The sequence below is a fragment of the Strix aluco genome, chromosome 34 (assembly GCF_031877795.1).
Source record: "Strix aluco isolate bStrAlu1 chromosome 34, bStrAlu1.hap1, whole genome shotgun sequence".
NCBI classification, from domain to species: domain Eukaryota; kingdom Metazoa; phylum Chordata; class Aves; order Strigiformes; family Strigidae; genus Strix; species Strix aluco.
In genome coordinates, this window is record NC_133964.1 from 1008900 (window position 1) to 1031985 (window position 23086).

The 23086-nt window shown below is 51.7% G+C and overlaps 1 pseudogene; it reads right to left on the bottom strand.

Moving 5' to 3' along the window:
• Positions 1-8069: 8069 nt before the first annotated feature.
• On the bottom strand, positions 8070-12488 carry LOC141917166 (olfactory receptor 14A16-like; annotated as a pseudogene).
• Positions 12489-23086: the final 10598 nt, after the last annotated feature.

Here is a 23086-nt window from a genome sequence, read left to right on the forward strand (position 1 = left end):
GTGAGGAATCAGGTTGTCCATGGAGTGTCTGACCTCCAGGAGGAGCTGGTCCTACCCCTCCTGACAGCAGGAGGAGACCCCCTGCATCAACACCAATTAGAGAATGCTGCCATCACTTCTGCTGTAAAATGAAAAGCTAATACAAGACACTTAAAATTAAAGGCTCATGGGAAAATTCCCCTTTACGTGCACTCCAGAGACCTCTTGAAGACTGAAGAAAATAATTGGAAGGGACATGGCTTTTTGCATTTTAATGAGCCCCATGGTGTCTTTGGTGCTGAGACCATGAGCCTCAGACACTGAGAGGAGCCTGAACCAATGGCTGAAGAAGTCAAGGTCAGAAGCAACACCTACAGTTCCCAGGAGTGTTACTGGGTCCCACTGAGGGCCATCCCCAGCAAAGCCTCCCCAGGGGCTGGTTAGAGCAGAAGGGTGGAGGCAGGAATGAGAGGTAGCAAACCCAATGTAAAGGTGGTTCTGATGCTCAGTCTGCCTTTGAGTGTTGAAGCCAAAGGGCCAAAGCCTGACCCGCAGCCCCTGGGAAGGGAGATCCTGTCCCTCCCACATTGCCCAGGGCTCTTCCTGGGGCAGTGTCATGTGGCAATGTGCGGTGCCAAGGGCAGGACTAGGGTATGGCACTGATGGGTCTGTCCTGGGTGGGGCAAAGAGGCCATGAGCTCCTGGTGCCATAAGGCTGAGGTTTGTCCTGGTAGGCCTTAGCTGCAGAGGCAACAACCATAGGCAAGGGGGAAAAGTTCTGCTGGGAGTTCTCATCTATACTAGATCCTTCAACAGTCTTTACCACAGGCTGTGCTCAATATCCCACACCTGCAGCTCGTTTCCTGCAGGCTCTCAACATCATGATTTCTTCCCCATGTTGCTCTCACCTCAGCATTTCACTTCCCTTACAGAATAGAATAGAATAGAATAGAATAGAATAGAATAGAATAGAATAGAATAGAATAGAATAGAATAGAATAGAATAATTTCAGTTTGAATGGACCTACAAACGATCACCTAGTCCAACTACCTGACCAGTTCAGGGCAGACCAAGTTAAAGCTGTTATTAAGGGTATTGTCTAAAGGCCTCTTAAACACTGACCTGCTTGGGACATCAACCACCTCTCTAGGAAGCCTGTTCCAGTGTTTGTCCACCCTTTTAGTAAAAACTGCTTCCTCATATACAGTTTGAACCTCCCCTGCTGCAGCTTTGAACTATTCCCACACATCCTATCACTGGATGTGAGGGAGAAAAGAATAGCACATCCTGCTCAGGAGGCTGCAGGGAGCCATGAGGTCACTCCTCAGCTTCCCCTTCTCCAAACTAGACAAACCAAACATACTCAGCCACCCCTCATGTGACATTCCTTCCAGCCCTGTCACCAGCTCTGTTGCCCTCCTCTGGGTGCACTCAAGGACCTTCACATCCTTCTTCAGTTGTGGGGCCCAGTGCTGTGCACACAGTACTCAAGGTGAGGCCGCACCAACACTGAATATCTCTCCATCCTCCCTGGCTCTTCCTTGAAACACAAAGCTATGGGATGGTCCAGACTCCCTCTGGGTGACTTGTTGAAGCCCAACACTGCCCTTGGGGTAATGTTTCTTTCTCTTTGTGTCCATTCTCAACCCCATAATCTGCACCTTTTTCTCTTATGGCTTTCTCATGCTGTTTTCCACTATGAAGAAAAGTTCCATCACCTCTGAAACTACCCTTCAAGCATTCTCAGGCTAATCCTTTACTACCTGGAACCTCCATGCTATTGGGCCAAAGATGCCATATTTAGGCCAAAACCCCATCTTTGCAGACCTCCCCTCAGCACTCTCCACCTCCTCCCAAGTCCTACAAAATAGGAGCTGCACAGAGGGACACATCTATGTGTGTGGAGCCACACCAGTGCTGAGTTGAAGGGGAAGCCAACTCAGGTTTTCTGGGTTGCCACATTCTTCCTAATGCAACCTCCTGGGCAGCTGGCCTTGTTCCTGGGGAGCATGCACTACCCACTCGTGTGCCATCCCTCCTAGTGCCCAGGCCCTTCCCTTAGGGTCACTGCTCAGCTGGGCAAGTCCTCGCTGGCCCTGATGCACGGGGTTATTCTTCCTCCCAATGCAGGACTGGCCATGTCTCCTTGGAAACATCAAGAGGTTTTTATTTTATTTTCATCCCCGAGTTTCTCAAGGTCCCCCCTGGACTAGAACTCCACTTGGTCAGCTGTTAATATCTGTGTGCTGATGGCTCACCCTGACTGAGGTGTGTCTCACACAATAACAGCAGGAGGACTCTCAGGATGCTACAGGAAATAAAAGGAGATACCAGTTCAATTTCCAGCCCAGGGAAGAATTGCTGCGACAACGATTTGTAGAACACCAAAGGAGGGTATAAAGACAGCAAACCCACAGCCATTAGAGTAGGGGCAGAGAAGGGCTGATGTGCTAGGCCCTGTTATTGGCCTATGTGTATACCTATATAGAATCTGAGACAATATGGATCTCTCCAGGAGTTGGTCTTAGACCCTCCATTTACCCAGAAGCTGGCCCACATTCTTCTGCCCTCTCTTGACTCAGACACTAAAGGAAGCATACAGAAGGTGGAAGCAAGGATAGATAACCTGGGAGAAATAATCAAATATTGTCCAAGCATGCAGGGATGAGGTTAGGCAAGCTAAAGCCCAAATGGAATTGAATCTGGCCGGGGATGTCAAAGACAACAAGAAGGTCTTCAATAAGTACACAGGTGACAAAAGGAAGACAAGGGAAAACACGGGCCCGTGGCTCACTGAGACAGGGGAGCTGCCTACACACACATGGAAAAGGCTGAGGTACTGAATATCACCTTTGCGTTTGTCTTTACTAGCGAGATGGGCCTTCAGCAATCCCAGGTGCCAGAGAGCAGGGGGAAAGGACGGAGCAAGGAATGTGTAACCTTGAGGGAAGAGTATCAGGTCAGGGAACACTGACCTGATGGTGAAGTGGCCAAACTGGCCATGGACTGGTGATAGAGAAGTCCTTGGGCCTAGATGGGATGCAGCAATGAGTGCTGAGGGAGCTGGCAATTGTCATTTCAAGGCCACACTTGATTATCTCTGATTACTTATTGTAACTGGGAGAAGAGTCTGGAGACTGGAGGAAAGCAAATGTCACTCCTGTCTGCAAGAAGGGCAGGAAGGAGAGACCAGGGAACAAAAGGCCAGTCAACCTCACCTTGATTGCTTAGGTGATAGAGCAGCTAATCCTGGAAAACATTTGCAGGCATTTTAAAGACAAGAAATTCATCAGGAGATGTCATCATGACTACATGCTTACCAACATGATAAACTTCTCCAATGAACTGGCAGATGAAAGGAGAGCAGCAGATATTGTCTGCCTGGACTTCAGGAAGGCTTTCAACACTCTCTGCCACAGGAACCTCACCAAGAACCTGTCGATGTATGGGCAGGATGAGCAGACTGGGTGGTGAGTGGAAAAGGGGCTGAATGGCAGGACCCAGAGGGTGGTGATCAGCAGGGCAAAGTCGAGCTGGAGGCCAGCAGATAGTGGTGTGCCCCAGGAATCCATACTGGGTGCAGTCCTGTTTAACATTTTCCTTGATGAGGTGGAAGATGGGACAGAGGACGGGTTGATACACCAGAGCATTGTGCTGCCATCCAGAGGGACCTCCAACCTGGAGAAATGGGACAAGAGGAACCTCATGAAGCTCAGCAAGGGGAACCTCAAAATCCTGCCCCTGGGGAAGAACAGCCCCATGCACCTGTATATGCTGGGGGCAGCCAACTGGAAATTATCTTGGCCAGAAAGTGCCCTGGGAGTCCTGGTAGACACCAGTTTGAACGTAAACCAGTAATGTGCCCTTGGGGCAGAGAGGGTGAATGGCATCCTCAGCTGCACTGGACTAAATATTGCCATCAGGCACAGAGAGGTGATTTGCCCCTTTATGCAGCACTGGTGAGGCCACCCCTGGAGTCTGGAGTCCAGTGGTGGGCTTCCCAGTACAAGACAGACAGGGACATACACAAGGGTGATGAAGGGACTGGAGCAGCTCACATGTGGGGAAAGGCTGAAAGAGCTGGGACTGTTTAGGCCAGAGAAGAGAAGGCTCAGGGGGGACTTTATTATAGTCTAGAAATCCCTGAAGGGAGGGTGCACAGAGGTGGAGCCAGGCTCTTTTCAGTGGTGCTCAGTAACAGGACCAGAGGCAGTGGGCACACGAGGGGACACAGCGGATTCTCTGGGAACATCAGGAAATGCTTTTTCACTGTGGCCAAGCACTGGCACAGGTTACCCAGGGAAGTTCTGGGCTCTGCATCCTTGGAGCTATTCAAAAGCTCTCTGGACACAGTTCTGGGTAAGGGTTTGGTAGCTGGAGGGGCTGCAAGAGTGGCTCTGTGGGACGAGGCCAGGGGTTGCCCTGTGCCAGACAGATCTGTTTCCAGACCCACAATGGTCTCAAGGCAGGACACAGATCAGCCCATCAGCAAAACTGGTTGTGCCTCTGTGAAACATTCAAGAAAGGGCAGAAAACACCAGACAGGTAGAGGTGGAGAGAACAAACACATTGATAAACAATAGAAGGAACACTAAGTTTGTAGAAAGACCAAGAGGTGCTCTATGGTGGAGCAGATCTTCCCTGCAGCCCATGGAGGACCAGTGGCAGAGCAGAGAAAAACCATGGGAGAGAAGGAAAACTGTTATGTACTGGTTATGACCCCCAATCCCAAATGCCCCTGCACTGCTCAGGATGAGGGAGAGGAGACTGGAGTGAAGGAGTGAAGCTGAGCCTGGGACAAGGGAGAGGAAAGGTGTTGTGTTAATGTTTGCCTTTTTCCCTTATGACCTGAAATCATAATTAAATCTCTGTTTTTATTGACAAAAATTGGCTTACTTTCACCCAAAGCAAGTCATGCCCGTGATGGGAACAGCGAAGTGATCTCCCTGTCCTTGTCCCCAACCAGGAGCTTTCTCATTCCCATTCTTCCCGCTGGGGTGGGAGAGGCAGTGAGCCAGCAGCTGGGTGGCAGTTTGGTGATTAGCCACGGTTAACCCACCACAGAAATGAGATGCCTCGACTGGTGGATGAGGGCAGAGCAGGGAAGGTGTTTCACCTCCGTATTAACAATTCTTTTCATGCTGCATCCCGTCACACCCTGATAGGCGTGAGTGAGGTGGACTGGAAACAGGGTGAATGGCCGGATCCAGAAGGCCATGGCCAAGAGCACAAAGTCCCCTTGGGAGCAGGGCACCAGTGGTGAAGCCCAGGGGCCAATGCTGAGTCCAGTCCTGTTTAACAGGTGGGTTTGCAGATGGGAATGGGAAGGGATGGGATGCAGATGGGAAGCTCGAGGGAGCTCGTGACTTCAGGGTGTGAGTCTCTGTGAGTGAATATGGACAGAGTCTGGGGCAGGGGGTGCTTTGGGGGTTCTTGGTGTCTCTGCTTGACAAAAAGTGTGTTTTCCTTTCATCTAAAGCGATTTCTACTATGGAAAGTGGCCTTCAGATGAGGTAAGCTAGACTTAATATACCGCAGAGGAGTGTATTTTATATATTACATAATATTAAACCACGCCTTCAATTGATTTAGCTTTTTGGCAATTAAACATCATTCTGTGTCCACGTGCAGGTCATTTTCCAAGGACAGCAGGTGGGAGTTGGTGTCAATGGGCTGAAACATGCAGCTACAGCCTGTCATGGAGAAAGCACAGATTTGAATAAAGGTGCTGGAAGTCCCAGGGGGCTGATGAGAGAAATGTGGAGTTGTAGGCAGGGACAAAGATTGCCCACACAGTGTCTGACATAGAGGGTCTTGGCTTCCCGACATGTTCAGCCTCTATCAGCAGATGCTCAGGATCAATATCAACTGGAGTTTGCTGATGTCACTTAATGTGTGAGCAGAAAAATAAGGAGTAGTGGAAAAAGAAGATATTGTTTCTTATTGACATTTAGTGCTGAAAGCTTTTCACTTTGCCTGCACGCCTGAAACCTCTCAAATTAACCACTTCAGAATGGAGGAATTAAGTTCTGCCCAGAGACTTGACTTGTCAGGGGGATTTGCGTGTTAATGAGCCCTCTGGTGCCAAGTTCCTGAACTGCAGGTGCAGAAAAGGGAGTGAAGTGGCCTCTAGAGAAGGGAAAGTCAGCAGCAAACCTCCAAGTTTCTGAGGGTGTCAGTGATCCCCAGTGAGGGCCATCACTGAAGAGGCCAGGGAGGGAATGAGGAGACAAGGTTCCTGTCCCTGGGGGCTGGGGAAGCAGAAAGTCAGAGGCACTGCTTACGGGTTGAAAATCAAATGTTCAGAGGCCTGTGAAAGGCCTTGATGTGTTTCATCAACAGGATGGTCAAGCCCTGACGGCCATCCCCTGGGAACGGGGATCCTTTCCCTCCTGGGATGCTCAGGGCTCTTCCTGGGGGCAGTGAGATGCAGGGGGGTGTGATGCCAATGCAGGACAGCAGTATGTCTCCCCTCAGGCTCTGTGGAGGATGGTGGAGGAGGCAACAAAGTGCTGTGGTTGTAGGACCTGGTGTCCTCTCAGGGTCCTCAGTGGACAAGACAGCAGCCGTGGTTGAAAGGACAAGGATTTCAGTTCTGTTGGGGGTCCCCAGCCTCAGCCAAGGTTCCATCCCCACTACTGGCTGTCCCATAGTTTCTTGTGCCTCTGCCTGTTTCTCTGCAGATCTTAACCACCACCCCTGCTTCCGCACCTCACTCTGACCTCATGCCGTCCCAACATTTACTGATGACTCTCTGTCCTCAATATTTCTTCAAACACAAAGCTCATTTTCTGAGTTTTGCCAAAGTATGTGAGATCCCCATAACCTGTGCAGCTTCTTCTAAATCCCTGCTAATACTCCTCCACCAACAAGATGTCCCATCCCCTAGCCTCACATGAATCCTCTGTCCCAGCACTGAACTGCACATTCCCCTCCTTCTTCTGCTGCATCAAAATCAAAACTCAACATATTTCACCTCAGTGTGATGCACTCCCACCCGCTGCTACTTCCCATTTTTTTCCTGCCTGTTACACACACACACACCTCTCTCTCCGTGAACTCCCATGTGTCCCACAAACCCTTCTGCTTCCCCTACAGCAAAGAGACCTCAGCCCAGGAGGTTTGTGCTTCCTCCAGGCTCATGGAAGTTTTCTGAGGTCCATCCGAGTGTGGGGAGTAAAGGAAGAAATGAGAGGTGTCTCAGCCTCCCCATCAGCCCCAGGGCTGAGGGCCAGCCATGGCATGAGGAGACAGAGGCCAGTGCCTCCCTGTGTCTCCTGCTCCTGTCTCCAAAACATCCTTATTGTCCACTCCCAGCAAGCCCCTCTGTGCCAGCTCCTCTCCCTGGAAAAGACTCCTGTCCCAGAGGCTCCTCAGGCTTCACCAATTGCCCGGCAATAGAGAAACTTGCCCCAAGATAGTGTATTCAGAAATAGGTTTCTCTTGGTCATTTATTTCCCCATGGAAACACTGAGGGTTTTTTTTTTTTTTTTTTTTTGCTCTTCTCCGGAGATGTCCATGCCCCCAGAGAGCCTTTCACCACTGAAATGTTTCCATGCTGACCTGACCTGCCACTCCAATCCAGTCCCCATGCTCTGCACAGGGCCCTGAGCTGGTGGTGCTGCTCTGCAGAGTGAGTGGGCTTTGGTGCCTAAAAGCCATGGGGTGACAGTCCCAGGCAGATCCCTGTGATCATTCACCATCTGCGAAGCACCCATGGGGGAAGGCTCAGCCCAGGCCCATTCCGTAACACATCACCCCATGCCCTTCTCCCATGGAGAACCCAAGCACAGCAGCTCGGACTTGTGGGGGCAATTTCTTCAGCCTGACCTCAGCTTTGGAAGAAGAGCCCAAACTCCAGACATTGAGGAAATCCCCTTTTATTACAGAGGTGCCACATGGGAGGCCAGCTGTACCATCGTGCCAGACACATGAGAAGAGACCTCTGGGTCAGACAGGCTAATTCATGCCTCTGGGGAAGTGGAGTGGGTGCAGACATGGACAAACATGGTTATCACAGAGAAAATGCCCAAAGCACAGGAGGTTCCTGTGATGAATGTGAAATCACCTCTGAAGAGACATGGGCGGGTTAATGGTGCTGAGAAACAGCTGATTGAATCAGCTTCAATGTTTCTTTAAACTCCTGGTTCCTCATGCTGTAGATGAGGGGGTTCACAGCTGGAGGAACCACTGAGAACAGAAATGACACCACCAGGTCCAGGGATGGGGAAGAGATGGAGGGGGGATTCAGGTGGACAAATATGGCTGTGCTGACAAAGAGGGAGACCACGGCCAGGTGAGGGAGGCACGTGGAAAAGGCTTTGTGCCATCCCTGCTCAGAGGGGATCCTCAGCACAGCCCTGAAGATCTGCACATAGGACACCACAATGAAAACAAAACATCCAAAACTTAAACAGGCACTAACCACGATAAGCCCAAATTACCTGAGGTAGAAGTGTGAGCAGGAGAGCTTGAGGATCTGGGGGATTTCACAGAAGAACTGGTCCAGGGTGTTGCCTTGGCAGAGTGGAATTGAAAATGTGTTGGCCGTGTGCAGCACAGCATAGAGAAGCCCAGTGCCCCAGGCAGCTGCTGCCATGTGGACACAAGCTCTGCTGCCCAGGAGGGTCCCGTAGTGCAGGGGTTTGCAGATGGCAACGTAGCGGTCATAGGACATGATGGTGAGGAGAGAAAATTCTGCTGAGATAAAAAAGAGAAAGAAAAGTACTTGGCAAGCACATCCCAAGTAGGAGATGTGCCTGTTGTCCCAGAGGCAATTGTCCATGGCTTTGGGGAGAGTAGTGGAGATGGAGCCCAGGTCGAGGAGGGAGAGGTTGAGGAGGAAGAAGTACATGGGGGTGTGCAGGTGGTGGTCACAGGCGATGGCGGTGATGATGAGGCCGTTGCCCAGGAGGGCAGGCAGGTAGATGCCCAGGAAGAGCCAGAAGTGCAAGAGCTGCAGCTCCCATGTGTCTGCGAATGCCAGGAGGAGGAACTCAGTGATGGAGCTGCCGTTGGACATCTGCTGCCTCTGTAAATTAGGGACTGCCCAAGGAGGAATAGTTAGTGAATGGTTAAGGTTGACTTATTTGGACAAAATATGCTCCACTTCTCACAGTACCCCCACCCCTCCCAGCTTCTGTCCTTCCAGAAAGACCTTCATGCAGCTCCTGGGCTGGAGCTCTGGTGTTTGCTGGCTGAGGGGGCAGTGGGGAGCAAGGGATTCTGCTGTGGGCTCTGCAGGAGTCAGTCCTGCTGTGCCCCAACAGGCAGAGAGGAACCCGCAGTCATCGCTGCTTAACTCCACTCCTGACATCCAAGAGATTTCAGCCTTGTCCCTCCCAGGGCCCCCGGCTGCAGAGCAGAGCTGTGGGGCTTTGCTCTTGTGGCTTTGGCTCCTGTTGCCCTGTCCTACCTGAGGAGTGCGTTCTGAAGGCAGACAGCCTGGACATTGCTGCTGCGCTACAAGTGCTCCATGGAGAGTGCGGGCGTGCAAACGGGCAGAGCCTTAGTGCAGAGTGAGGAGAGCCAGGCTGTCCATCAGACTTGCTCTCAGCTGCCCTGGGCTTGCACCTCTGGAATCTGCAGGAGGCTCACACCCAGCTGTTCCCTTGACAGGAAATTGGATGCTGCTGCTGAGAGCAGAGGAATCCAGTTGAAAACTCCCCTCCCCAATAAACATCTCGGAGATTTTTGATTCCTTGAAGATGGGGTGTCTTGCGAAATGACCCAGCTTTATCCCCACTCATGGGCAGCATTGCCCAGAGACCCAGAGACTCGAAGGGGGCTTGGGCACCTTGCTGCCATGGACACATCTGCATGGCAGGACCTGCAGGGCCAGTTGCTGAGCTGCAGCTGAAAGCCCCATCCCCAGAGAGCCTGAAAACAGGAGCAGCAGCAGCAGGGGCAGGTGGAGAACCAAGGAGCAATGCCCAATGCTTCTGCCAAGGGAGGCCAGGCCAGGGAGGGACAGATGGGCACTGGGGAGAGTCTCCTCTGCTGCAGCTCTGCCTGCACAGGAGGCAGCTCCTGCTCTGGATCCCTGGGCCTGGAGGGCAGACGGTCTGCTGGGTGGGGGAGGACAACACGGGGGCTTGTTAGGTAAAAAGCACTTTCACTGAAGAGTAATAGGGAGGTACCCAAATACCACCTTGTCCAGATAGTGCAGTCAGCCTGTTTCCTTCCCTGCCAATGTCTTTGTTGATTGGAGCTGTCCCAGCCTGGAACCATTTCTCTTTCCACTTATCTCCTCTGTCAGTGCTCACAGCCTCCATCCCACCCGCTGTGTGCTCAGCTCTGCCCTGCAGACCCCTCCTGGCAGCAGGGCCCTGCCCAGGGGCATCTCTGTTTCTACAGGTCTAAGGAGCAGGTCAGGAAAATCAGATGAGATGACTGAGCTTTCTGTAGGCAAATCAATGCTTGAAGGAACTTTATCAAGTTCCTGAAATACCTACTGCTCTGTCAGGGTAACGCTGTAGGAGTGTCCTTGTGTTGTCCAAACCTCACAGCTGCATTACGATACCCCACAACCACAGCATGACACTGAAAGAACAGACTTCAGAAAGCACCTTTCCTTCCAGGTAGCCCCTGCCTTCATGTGCTTCTTGAAATGCTGCCTCTGCCAAAATCCTGGGGGTGATCTGGAGCTGTGAGCAGCTCTGACTCACGCAGCACCCTCTCCACAGCAGAAGGACCCTGCCCTGCCGGGGGTCTCTCCTTCCCTCCACAGCTTCTCCCCACAGCGCCGTGGGCAGCTCCCCGGGCAGGCTGAGTGCTGACCCTGGCAGGCGGCAGAGTCCCTGCCCCAGCACACAGCCCCTGGGCTGCAGGGACCCTGCTCTCAAGGACAGCCCTGGGCACCCCTGGCTGCACTCGCGGCAGCCGTCCCCGGGAGAAGGCAGCCGCCATGGCCTGTCCCTCTGACAGTGCAGCAGGGAAGCCCTGCTCTGGAGCACGGCCTCCTCCTCCAGACACCAGGGACATTCCTGGTGGCTGTGCCGGCTTCACCACATCCCTCCACCACCTGCAGCTGCATTGCCCTGCACCCAGAGACTTACTGTGTCAAGGGCTGCGAAGATTTCTCCTCCAGTGAGCTCTCAGCATCCTGCCACTGCCGTCTGCCTTTCCCCTCTCTGTGCCCGGCTCCTCTGCCCTCGGTGCCTGCAGGCAGTGCCCTCAGCCCTGCTGCGCTTTGCAGAGGAGCTGCTCCTGGGCAGAGCTGTCTCTCTGCAACGCTGACCACTTGCCCTCAGCTCCCTCAGTCCCAGGAGCCCGGCCCAGCTCTGCAGCAGAGGACCAGCCCAAGGCATTTTAATGACCCCTCAGGTGGGTTTGGTGACAAGTCCATGAACCTCAAACAGTGATAAGAAGATGAAGGTGTCCATCAAGAAGTCAAACTCTGATGCAAACTCAAAGTTTCTTGTAGTGTTAATGGGTCCCAGTGAGGACTGTTACTGACAAAGCCTCCCCAGGCTGGTTAGAGCAGAAAACTCCAGGCAGAGGTGACAGGGGAACAAAGGGCATGTCAAGCTGGAACAAATTCTGAATAAACCTGGATGAGTTACATTACACCTAATGCCAAGGTCTGATACCCAGCCCTTGGATCTCCCTTCCTAGGGTAATGTGTCCCTCACACATTGCTCAGGGCTCTTCCTGGGCAGTGTGATGTGGGGATGGGCAATGTCAACGGCAGGACTACGGTACAACACCTGCCAGGCTCTCGGGTGGGGAAGGGGAGGCCATGAGACCCAGTGCTGGAAGGGGAAGGTGCTTCCTCATCAGCATCAGTGGCAGAGACAACAGCCAGAGCCAAGGGCAGAAAGAGCTCATCTCTGCTGGGGGATTTTCAGACTTTCCTCATCCCTCTATCATCTCCACCACAGGCTGTCCCACCGTGTCCCACACCTGCACCTCTTTCTCTGCAGGCTGGAGACCTCCACCCGCCTACCACACCTTGCTCTCACCTGTGCATCTCCCTTCCTTTACTGAGATCTCTCCATCCTCCCTGGCTGATCCTTGAAACACAAAGCCTGGGGCTGCTCCAGTCTCCCTCTGGGTGACTTGTTACACCACAGCACTGCCCTTCGAGTGACATTTCTCTGTGTCCAGTCTGGGCCTCCCCAGATGCACTTTATACCATTATTTCCCTGTCATCCTGTGTCTTACTAAAAAAAAAAAAGTGTTCCACCATCTCTGAAATCCCCCCTCAGTCACTCTCAGGCTACTCCTATAGTGCCTGGAGCCTCCACACCACTGGGCCAAAGAACTCCAGGTCCCTCAGCCACCCCACACAGCTCATGGGCACTAGGTCTTGAACCCCACCTTGGCAGAGCTTCACTCAACACTCTCCAGGTCCTCTCTACTTCTCCAAAATGGGAAGCCACACCCCAGAACTCACCCATGTGAGTGGGGACACAGCAGTGCTGAGTGGAGGGGGATGGTAACTCAGGGTGTCTGGGTAGCCCACGCTCCTCCGAATGCAGCCCTGTAGGCAGCTGCCCTTGTTCATTGTGTCCATCCTCTCCTGGCTCGTAGGGCATCCCTCGTAGTGCCCAGGCCCTTCTCATCAGAGTTGATGCTCAGTCGGTCATGTCCCATCCTGTCCTGATGTATGAGGCTGTTCGTCCCCTGCTCCAAATGATGTAGGATTAGCCACTTTTCCTTGTAAAACTTCAAGTTTGAGAAATCCCAGATTTTGCCGAAGTTCCGATGGACTATAGAAAAGTGTGTTCAGCTTTTAATATTTGTGTGCAGCTGGCTTATCTTGACTGGGGTGTCTCTCACAAGAGAACAGCATGAGGAGTTGCAGGGCACTACAAATCCCCTCTGCTGGAGAAACTGTGGGGTCCTGGGGGTCTGGTACTGATAAGGCCATGGGGCTGGACCCTGAGGGGAAGATTCCCTTTATGGGAGAGAGCAGCAGGAATGTGTGGAGCTCTGCCTGGGGATGGAGGATGAGTCACCTGAGCTGAAGGGTCATGGGCAACACTGTGGTGGGTGGATGTCTGCTATGGACCCCCAGATGAGGAAGAGGAAGTAGATGAAGCCTTCTGCATTTAACTGGAAGAAGCCCTGCACCTCATGGCACTCCTAAACTCTCCCAATATTTGCTGAAGGGGCAACACAGCACAGTGAAAGCCATCCAGGAGGGTTTGGGAGTTAATTGACAGCATCATCCTGACAAGGGTGACTGAGGAGCCAGTGAGGGGAGGTGTCCTGCAGGAAATCATACTTAGAAACAAGGAAGAGCTGGTCAGGGATGTAACATTCAGGGGTGAGAAAGTAGAGTTGAGGCTCCTGAGAGAACAGAAGAAGGCAAAGAGCAGGACTTCAGTGAGCAGGCTTTGGCCTGCTGAGGAACCTGCTTGGCAGAATCCCATGGAAGATGACACTGAAGAGAAGAGGCAAGAGGTGTTTGATGGCCAAGGATCTCCTCTTCAAGCTCCAGAACAGCACCACCAGATATGCAGGAATTGAGGCAGCACTGGAGAAGACGCATATGGATGAGAAAGGAGCTCCTGACAAAAATAAGCATGAAGAGGCGGCACAGAGAATTTCAAATCTGGCTGCCTTCCAGCCTCAGATGTTCCATTACTCTCTGCTGGAGAAATAAATTTTTGTGTTTCCATGCATGTGTCTGCATGCTTGTCTGTGTGTGTTTGTCTGTGTTAGGGGGTACTGGAGGGATGAGGGGATCCCAGGACCAGCTCCTGGACAGGTGCAGAGTCTAAGATCAGCTCCTGGAGAGATGACTACTGGACACGTGTCTATAGAGGCCGATATTTTCCACTGCCACAGCCCAGCATACAAATAGCCCAAACCTCGTTTCTCCTTTCTCCACTGACAGTGGGTGTGCTTGGCCTACAGAGCCCCCGAGGTCCCTTCCAGGATGGGTGATGGTGCATTTCCTTCCACCACAGCTATTCCTTTGATGGTAATAGGGAGAGCACTCGTGTTCCCCATGACCATGGAAGGGAGTAGACATATGTTTGTAGCAATCAACTCTTAAATTTTGTCCCACTGAAGTCATTGACCGCTTGGCAGGGAACCTCTGATGCAGTCTTCATCATGTCTGAGCTTAACCTTTGCTTTTCTTTTTCTTCCTTTTCCCTCCCAAGTTCTTCTCTTTGATCATCCTCACACATTCCTCTACAAACAGCCCAACTCTGCTCTTTCCCCACTGCCTCTGGCTTTGCTTGCTTCCTGCCCTCCTAGACTGTCTCTAAGAGGGTTGGCGTATAGATTCCTGCCTTGGTCAGTACAAAACCAGCAACTCCTTTTATTAACTGTGGTGTCCTGCAGTTTCTTATCCTGTGATCTTGTGTTGATGGCTCACCACAATCAGGGTGAGCCACCTGCACACAAGAATGAACACCTCACAAAATGGAGCTTCAATCCAGGAGCCTTTGAGAAAGTCTGGGATTTTGCCAGCAGAATGTTTAAGTTTTAGAAGGAGAAGTGGCCATTCCTGCATTGGAGGGAAGAATAACCTCTATCGATCCCCAGGTGTAAGAAATCAGGAAAGGAAGGCAAGAGACCGGCATGTCTGAGTCAATAACTGCTGGTCAAAGTAAAGGGCAAGAAGGAAATGCACAGGCAGTGGCAGCAGGGACAGGTACCCTGGGACCAGTAGAGGGACGCTGCTGGGTTGTGTAGAGATGGGGTCAGGAAGGCCAAGGTGCAGCTGGAGCTGAACTTGGCAAGGGATAAGAAGAAGGGGTTCTACAGGTACATCAGCCTGAAAAGGAAGATCAAAAAACTTGTATCAACTCAGTGAATAAGAGTGGAAAACTAGGAATAACGGACAGGGAGAAGGCTGAGGTACTCAACAAAATTTTTGCCTCAGTCTTCTCTTGCAACCTCTCTTCCCACACCTCTCAAGTGGATGGACCACAAGGCAGGGACTGGGGGAGCAAAGTCCCTCCCACTGTAAGAGAAGATCAGGTTTGTGACCACCCGGGGAACTGAACATACATTGTCTGTAGGACCTGACAAGATGCATCCCAGAGTCTGAGGGAATTGGCTGATACAGTTACCAAGCCACTCTCCAGGATATTTGAAGTCCTGGCAGTCAGGGGAAATCCCCGGTGCCTGAAAAAAGGGAACCATTGCACCCTTTTTTGAAAAGAGTAGAAAGGAGGACCCTGGGAACGAGCGACCTGTCAGCCTCACCTCTGTGCCTGGGAAGATCATGGAACAGATCCTCCTAGAAGCTGTGCTGAGGCACTTGGAGGACAGGGAAGTGATTTGAGACAGCATGGCTTCACCTTGCCTGACCTACCTTGTGGCCTTCTAAGATGGAGTGACAACATCAGTGGGCAAGGGAAGAGCTATGGATGTCATCTAGCTGGGCTTCTGTAAACCTTTGGCACAGTTCCCCACAACATGTCCAGCTGTCAGGGGTGTTCTGTCCACCCCTCATCACCACCCCGAGGTGCCTCGGCTGTTCCATGTACAGTTGCCCCATGCAGGAAGCTGGACTGATGCCAGGGAAAGTGGCTGAATCCATGCTGGATGTGGGGGTGACTCTGTGCCAGGGCTGGGCTTGTGGCCAGGGATGGTGTTTCTGCTAAGCCTGGCTTTGCCCTGGGTGCTCTTGAGGTGGGTGCTGGATGTATGCAAGGAGTCCTGGGAGGGATAAATCTTGACCTTACCTTCTCCAGCTTCAACCAGCACTCACCACAGAAGATGAAGGTCACAGTGCTCACCATGGCCCTGCTCTTCCCCATCCTGCTGTGTACCCCGGAAGATGCTCAGGGGAGTCCCCAATGCCATGGGAAGGGGCTTAAGGCTGGGGATGGGTCTTGGCTGCAGGACATCAGCTCTCCTGCAGAACAAAGTTGTAGTGATGAACACGAAACCCCTTGCCTTGGCCTCTCCCTTTCCCAAGCCAGGGGCTCCTGCAGGCTCCCCTGCACCTCCAGCCCCCAACAATGCAGCTTTCTCCCCTCCACAATTCCATCTCTTCTCCCAACTTCCCCCACAATTCATGTTCTTGTGCCCAGAGCCTGAGTTCCTGTTGGAAATGTTGGACCCGTCTCCTCCCTGAGAGGATCCCCACAGATTTCTTGTCCTGATTCCCCCACCTCCACCCCTTTTATGCATCCTTATCTCTTTGTTTTGGTCCCTTCAGGCATCTCATCCCTGGGATCTCCTTCAAGTCCCGTCTGGTGTCCCCAAATCCCCTCCCTTTGATCCCTCCCGATGCCTTTCTTTCTGTCTTCCCCCTCAGTCTTTTGCTTTTCATCCTGTCCACTGCAGTAGTGTCCCCAGATCCCCTTCCTTGAACCCCCACTCCCAAACACTCTCCCAATCTTGTCATTTTTGTCCTCTGCAGTCCTCTTCCTTCTCACCCCACCAACCACTGTGCTTGAGGTCACCGTGTCCCCTCCACTTGAATTCCTTTAATCGTCACTCGCTTTCAACACAGTCCTGTCCCTGCAATATCCCCAGCCCAGTACCCTGGTGTCCACTAATTCACCCCAGTGCCCTGTCTTTGGGTCTCCCCCCACCTCAACCCCATCCTCTCTGAAGGACATGAATTCCTCACTCTCTCCTTGTCTCCATCCCCACCCCTGGTCCTTGCATGGACAGGTATTGTAGGTGATACTTGGAGGAATGGGGCCAGGCAGAGCAGAAGAGATTTTCCTGCTTAGGCCAGGGGGAAGCCATGGGCCTGCAGGGACTGGGGAAATCTGTGTCTCACACCCAGCTCCACCAAGATCCAGTCCAGACCACCCCTTTGCTCTTCTTCCCTAGGCATTCTTCGAAGCAAGTGCAGGTTATGGCGTGGTGGTAAGTAGTAGGGTGCACTTGGAGGGCATCCAGTCTGGGGAACTGGAGGGCACACTGGTCCTCCCATCCCTTGCTGGTACTGGGGACATCCCAGAGACCAGTGAGGTCTCATGGTCTCTCAGAAGGGGGATTGAAAAAGGCAGACACCACGAGTTCTGCTGGTCTCCGACCCTCCCTTCCCATGGCCATGACACTCCAGTGCATCCCAGCGTGCCCCAGTAAAAGCCTGGGTTTTACCACTTAACCCTCTGAAGCCCTTGTTCCCACACTCTAACCCCTTCACGCTGAACCCCTTTCCTAATCCTGACTTAGTCTGTTTGGCCCTTGGGGGCAGCACAGGGACTGCAGGATTCTAGAGCAGACATGAAGCTTTGGAAGAGGAACCTGAGGTGACCTGTATCTGATCACCTCATGGGCCATGAAGAGGAGTTAGTGTGGAATGTTGTGATGAGGTCAGCTGTGCCTCAGGATCTTGTGGGCCAGCAGAAGGTGCATGGCTGTGAAGGCAGCTGTGAGGTCACATCTACCAGAATCCCTGACAGGCCAGAAGCAGACTTGGATGTTGTTTTGCACAAGGACATGTTTTTGATCCTGGTGCAGTGAGCCGTGCAGATCCCACCTGTTGAATCATTTCCTTTTGCTCCTGGGAGCTCTTTCAGTGTTACAAGTTACAGTGTTACTCTTACAAGTGTTTTCTTACTTCTCCTGCCCCAAAAAGAGGATGTTCACATGGGCACTTGTTGCTGCACTTGTATAAAGGTCAGGACATGCAGATGGCCTGATCGCCAGTGGCAGGTGGGAGCTTCCTGCATTCTTCTCTTTTACAATCAAGTTTAACTTATGACCAGGGGATACACTCAGCCCAACAGGGCCTGAAGCCCAGGCTGTACATGGAGCACAGCCCGGCACAGCCCAGGCCTGGGTCTACTCAGGGTTACTGGTTATGAGGATCACTGACTCTTCAGGGCACAGTCTTCTGGGTCAGGATCAACGAACCTCCTGATGAAGGATAGCAGGAGGATGAAGTCTCCTCTAAAGAGCTGGAGGAAGGGACACAATTTTCGGCCCTGGTAATCAGTGCAGACTTGGAAGATCATGGACCTCTGTTAGAAAACCTTGGTTGAAAGGAAGGTGGAAAGTGATCGCTGACTCAACATGGGGGAATGCTCTCCTCTACGTGCACATTAACAGCTGGCCCTGGAGCCACCTTCATTGCTGGGGGACCCTGAAAATCTCTGGGGTTCAGTCAGTAGAAACCTCATGAAGCTTTACAAGGCCAAGTGGCCAGTCCTGCATTTGGGGACAGAATAACCCCATAGATGGGGGCATGCGGGGACCTGACTGGCAGAGGAGTGACCCCGAGGAGAAGGGCCTGGGCATCACTAGGGATGCCATACAAGGCAGAGGTGCATGTCACCGTGAGTAAGGCCAGCTGCCTGTGGGGCTGCGTTAGGGGGCATGTGGCCAACTCAGACAAGGGAGTGATCATCAGCACTGTGGTGGCCACATCATGACTAGTGTGTCTGGGTGTGGGGCTCCCTGTTCTGAAGGAATGAGGAGGAACTGGAGAGGCTCCAGAGCAGATCTGCCAGGACGGGGTTTGGGGACTCTGTGGAGAGTCTGAGAAACCTGGGCTGCTTTAGCCTGGTGAGGTGGAGCCTCAGGGCACTGTACAAATAACCTGAAACTGCTTGAAGGGGGGTTTCAGAGATGATGGAGCATTTCTTGGTGTGGGAGGCATCGGCCTGTCAGGCCTGCACAGCCTCTGAATCAACAGCTAGGCTGTGATGAGAAACAGGCCTTGGGAGAAAGATCAGAAACTGCTGAGCTGTGCCAAGGTGGCAGGGAAAAACAACGGACAGCTGCAACACTGAGCTGTGGGAAAGTGCTGAACTGTGAGAAGTTACCGCCGCGTGAACAGCACATGAACAAGAAGTTGATTGGTCTGCATAGCGCGTGTTAGAGGGTCTTATGCTGATAGGAGAAAAGGTTGATAACTGTCTAATTCCTGATTTGCTAATTATGAAGAGTTTTGGCAAGAGCATATGTATGTACTATTGGAAAAATAAACGACTTTGCTTGTTATAACTCTCATTGTACAGGTCCAATATCCACCCGCAACAACTTGCTTGTTGGAAGAGAAGGAAATCTCAACAAAGTGCATCTTGGAAGGTTCAGACTGCATCTGAAGAAGAAGCTATCTCACTCAAATGGTAGCATTGTGGTGCAAGAGATCACCCCGAGGGAGTCAGGATCAGCCCATGGCTTTGTCTTTCAAGGAACAGCCGGTGAGGGTGGAGAGACATCAGTGAAGGTGTGGAAATGCTGAGGTAGGAGCTAGGTGGGAAAGCAAGATGGGTGTCTGCAGCTGGAGGGAAAGAGGTGCAGGCATGGGACAGTGTAGGACAGCCTGCAGTCGAGATGGCCAAGGGCTCTGGCAAGGACCAAGTTCTTTCTCCCCATGGCTATGGCAGTTGCCTCTGCCACTGAGGCCTAACAAGAAAAAATTATTTTGAGGCTCTGCACGTCATTTACTCTTCGCCATTGCTTGGGGAAGCCGAGAGGTGTTGTGCAGTTTTCCTACACTTGGCATTGCTCACCCTCACACCCCACTGCCCCCAGGAAGAGCCCCGAGCCACACATGAGGGGCAGCATCTCCTTCCCAGGGCCTGAGGGTCAGGGCTTGGCCTTTCTGCTTCATAAAACAAACCAAGGGGTTTCTCAGCATTACAGCCACCTGCAGGGTGCCTTTGCCTACCTGCAATCACAGCCTCCAATTATCTGCTCTAACGAGTCCCTGGAGAGGCTTTGTCAGCAGTGGCCCTCAGTGGGGCCAATCAGTGCTTCAAGGTACTTTGAGCTTTGCTGCTGACTTTGACTTCTTGAGTACTTTGCTCAGTCTCCTCTCAGTATCTGAGGTTCATGGACTCAGGGCCAAATACACCATGGGGCTCATTAAAATAAAGAAAACCCTAACGAGCTATTTCTCTTCCTTTAGTTTTCTTCAAGTCTTCAGGACTTGTACAGCTCATTGGAGTCATTTCACAGTGTAGTTAAGCAGGAAGATTTCAAAGAGGATCTAGTAAAAATTATTTTTTATTTTAACGGTTATTTTTATTTACATTTCAGATTAGAGAAGAGGTGATAGAAGCCTTCTGCAATTGATATTGACCCAGAGGGTCTCCTCAGGAGCTCTGCACAGGTAGCAGAAGCAGCCCCTTGAGGTCTGGCACTGTCTGGACAACCTTGCTCCTCACCTCCCCAGCCTCACCATTTCTGTCATTGGCCAGCTGGGATTTACATCCCTTTTCCTTACATCCGACTTCTCCACTGCAGTCTGCAGCGGGAGGTTACAGCTCCATTGCACCATCTCCCACCTGTTTTCCTTAGAGAACTGGTTGCACACAGGCACAGAAGAATTTTTCCTATTTGCAAGCAAAAGACAATGAAACATGATCAAGTTTTATAAACAATAAAGCACACTCCTCAACCATATACTAAGTACACGATATCTCCAATGAGGTCGCCTTTCGACAAGGGATAATCTTATGAGAAACGTTTAAGCTACATAGATACAAAAAGGTAGATATAAACATAATGAAAGATTTGGCTAAAGAGACAATTAGACTATTGAGAGACAGGCAAGGTTTGAGTCCCTGAAGCTCAAAGCAGCAGCACAGGTGAGAGGTGTCTGAATGAACAAAGAGTAATGGAAGGAGAAAACTGCAGTTCTGGGCCCCACAATTTCAGAAGGGTGTTAAAGTCCTTGAATGAATCCAGAGGGGGGCAACAAAACCGCTGAAAGGTCTGTAAGGAATGTCCTGTGAGGAGCAGCTGAGGACTTGGTGTTTGTCTAGTTTGGAGAAAAGGATGTTTAGGGGTGACCTCATGGCTCTCTGCAGCTTCCTGAGGAGGGGATGTGGAGATGGAGGTGCTTAGCTCTTGTCATGGTATCCAGTGACAGCACGTGTGGGAACGGTTCAAAGCTGCATCAGGGGAGGTACAAACTTGTCATCAGGAAACATTTTTTTACCAAGAGGGCAGTGGAGCACTGGAACAGGCTTCCTAGAGAGGTGGTTGACACCCCAAGCCTGTCAGTGTTTAAGAGGCATTTGGACAATGCCGTAATAACATGATTTATCTTTTGGTCCACCCTGAAGTGGTCACGTATTTGGAGTAGTTGGTCTTTGCGGGTCATTCCAACTGAACTATCCTATCCTATCCTATCCTATCCTATCCTATCCTATCCTATCCTATCCTATCCTATATTCCTGTACAAGGTGGATCCCTCCAGCAGCTGGGCTCGGACACTCACTCTCCTCAGCAGCTGCCCCTGGATACCAGCCTCCCCAGTTGCAGGCACCTGGACATACAAGCCCTCGAGGCCGCAGCCCCGTTCCAGATGCTGGTACAGACCACCCCAGTCACACACAGACTCTTAAGTTCACTCACTCCAGTCTCTCAGTTGCTGGCACTAATGACATATGGGCTGTCTGACCCCCTGCTCCTGCTCCAGTTGCTGCACTCACACCCCCATGCTCACATGTTCATGCAGAAGAGAGATTCCCTCACACAGGAAAGAGTTAGAAATTAAGTTTAATGAGAAGACAGGACAGACTGCCCTCGGCGGGGTCCTCCCCTGAACATCCCATAATAAGTCCTGTGCAATCCAAAAATGCTCTTGCCCTGCATCCCATGATGTGTCCCACACCCCTAGGCAACAATCCCCTCAGTCCAAATGCTGACCCAGAGCTGCTCTCAGTGGCTCATCCTGACGGGTTTCACCCCTGGACAAGGGGGCTGGTGGCTCTCCCAGGGCAGCCCTGGAAGGAGCTGGGACAAGACGTTCATTCCTCAGGAGCCTGTAAATTGGGATCCCACCTGCCACTGTGTGTGGGAGGCATCGTTCTGTCAGCCTTGCACAGCCTCTGAATCAACAGCAGGGCTTTGATGAAAAACAGGCCTTGGGAGAAAGATCAGAAACTGCTGAGTTGTGCCAAGGTGGCAGAGGAAAACAATGGACAGCTGCAACACTGAGCTGTGGGAAAGTGTTGAACTGTGAGAAGTTACCGCCGCGTGAACAGCACGTGAACGACAAGTTGATTGGTCTGCACAGCGTGTGTTAGAGTGGTCTTATGCTGATAGGAGAAAAGGTTGATAGCTGTCTAATTGATGATTTGCTAATTATGAAGTAATAGCTTTGGCGAGATCATAAGTATGTACTATTGGAAAAATAAACGGCTTTGGTTGTTATAACACTTAGAGTTGTGCAGGTCCGATATCCTCCCCCAACAAATGGTGACCTCGATGTCCCAGGACTGAGCGCAGAAGACGCCACGGGAGGATCCCCAATTGGAGGTACTGTCTGCAGCGGGATGTGACAGGGAGGATGGAAAGCAGTCAATGGACGGAAAATCACCCAGGAGAGGTGATCAATGGGGGGCAGCATGGGGCAGAACAAGTCCGCAGAGGAGACGGCCACTGTCAGGCTCCTGCTGCATATACTCTCTAAGAGAGGGATAACTTATACTCTAAGAGAGGGATAACTTATAATGAAACTTCTGTACGAAGGTTAAATGGTGCAGAAACCACAGCTATTCTGCCAATACCCTCACAGCCTTTGAACCAGCAAAATGGGCTGAAATAGGTGAACAGTTGTGGGATGCCATTTCCAAGGGGGATCAGCATGCCAGTGAGCTAGCGAGCACTTGGAAGTTGGTTTCGGACACTCTTATAGCGCGGAGTTGGTGGCGGTGGCCCCGGGCCTCTCTGAGACTCCCCGCCGAGGAACAACTGCCTGCGGCCATCTGGCACTGTGCGATCGTCTGTCCCACCTCCCCCGAACACCAAAAGTGGCAGTTTTTACAGAAGGTGCTGACACTGTGATGCGGAGTCCCTTGTCCATTCTAAAAGGACTAACTTTAAATCTTTCTGATGGTCAGTACACCAAAAGCCTTCATTTTAAAACAAAGAAGGGGGAATTTTCTGGACGCATCACATAATCAACTGGCAATGGCTTTATATATTCTTAATGGTGTTTTGATATTTGTAGTGTTTGTCATTTGATGTTGTGTGAGTAATAAGTGTGAGGGGCCTCTTTGTGTGGGTGTGTGACTGTTTGTGTGTGAGACGCAGCCCAGCTGCAGCTGCGGAGTGTGGAGTTCTCTGACCCGCAGTTCTGTTATCCCGCGAGGGAAGCGGCCGCAGAGGAACGAAGCGCAGGGCAGACTCTGTACCAGTGGGGGGTAGTGCAGGACGAGGGAACATTCCTTAGTACAGAGCGCCCTAGTGCCCGCCCGCTGGGTCATCGGT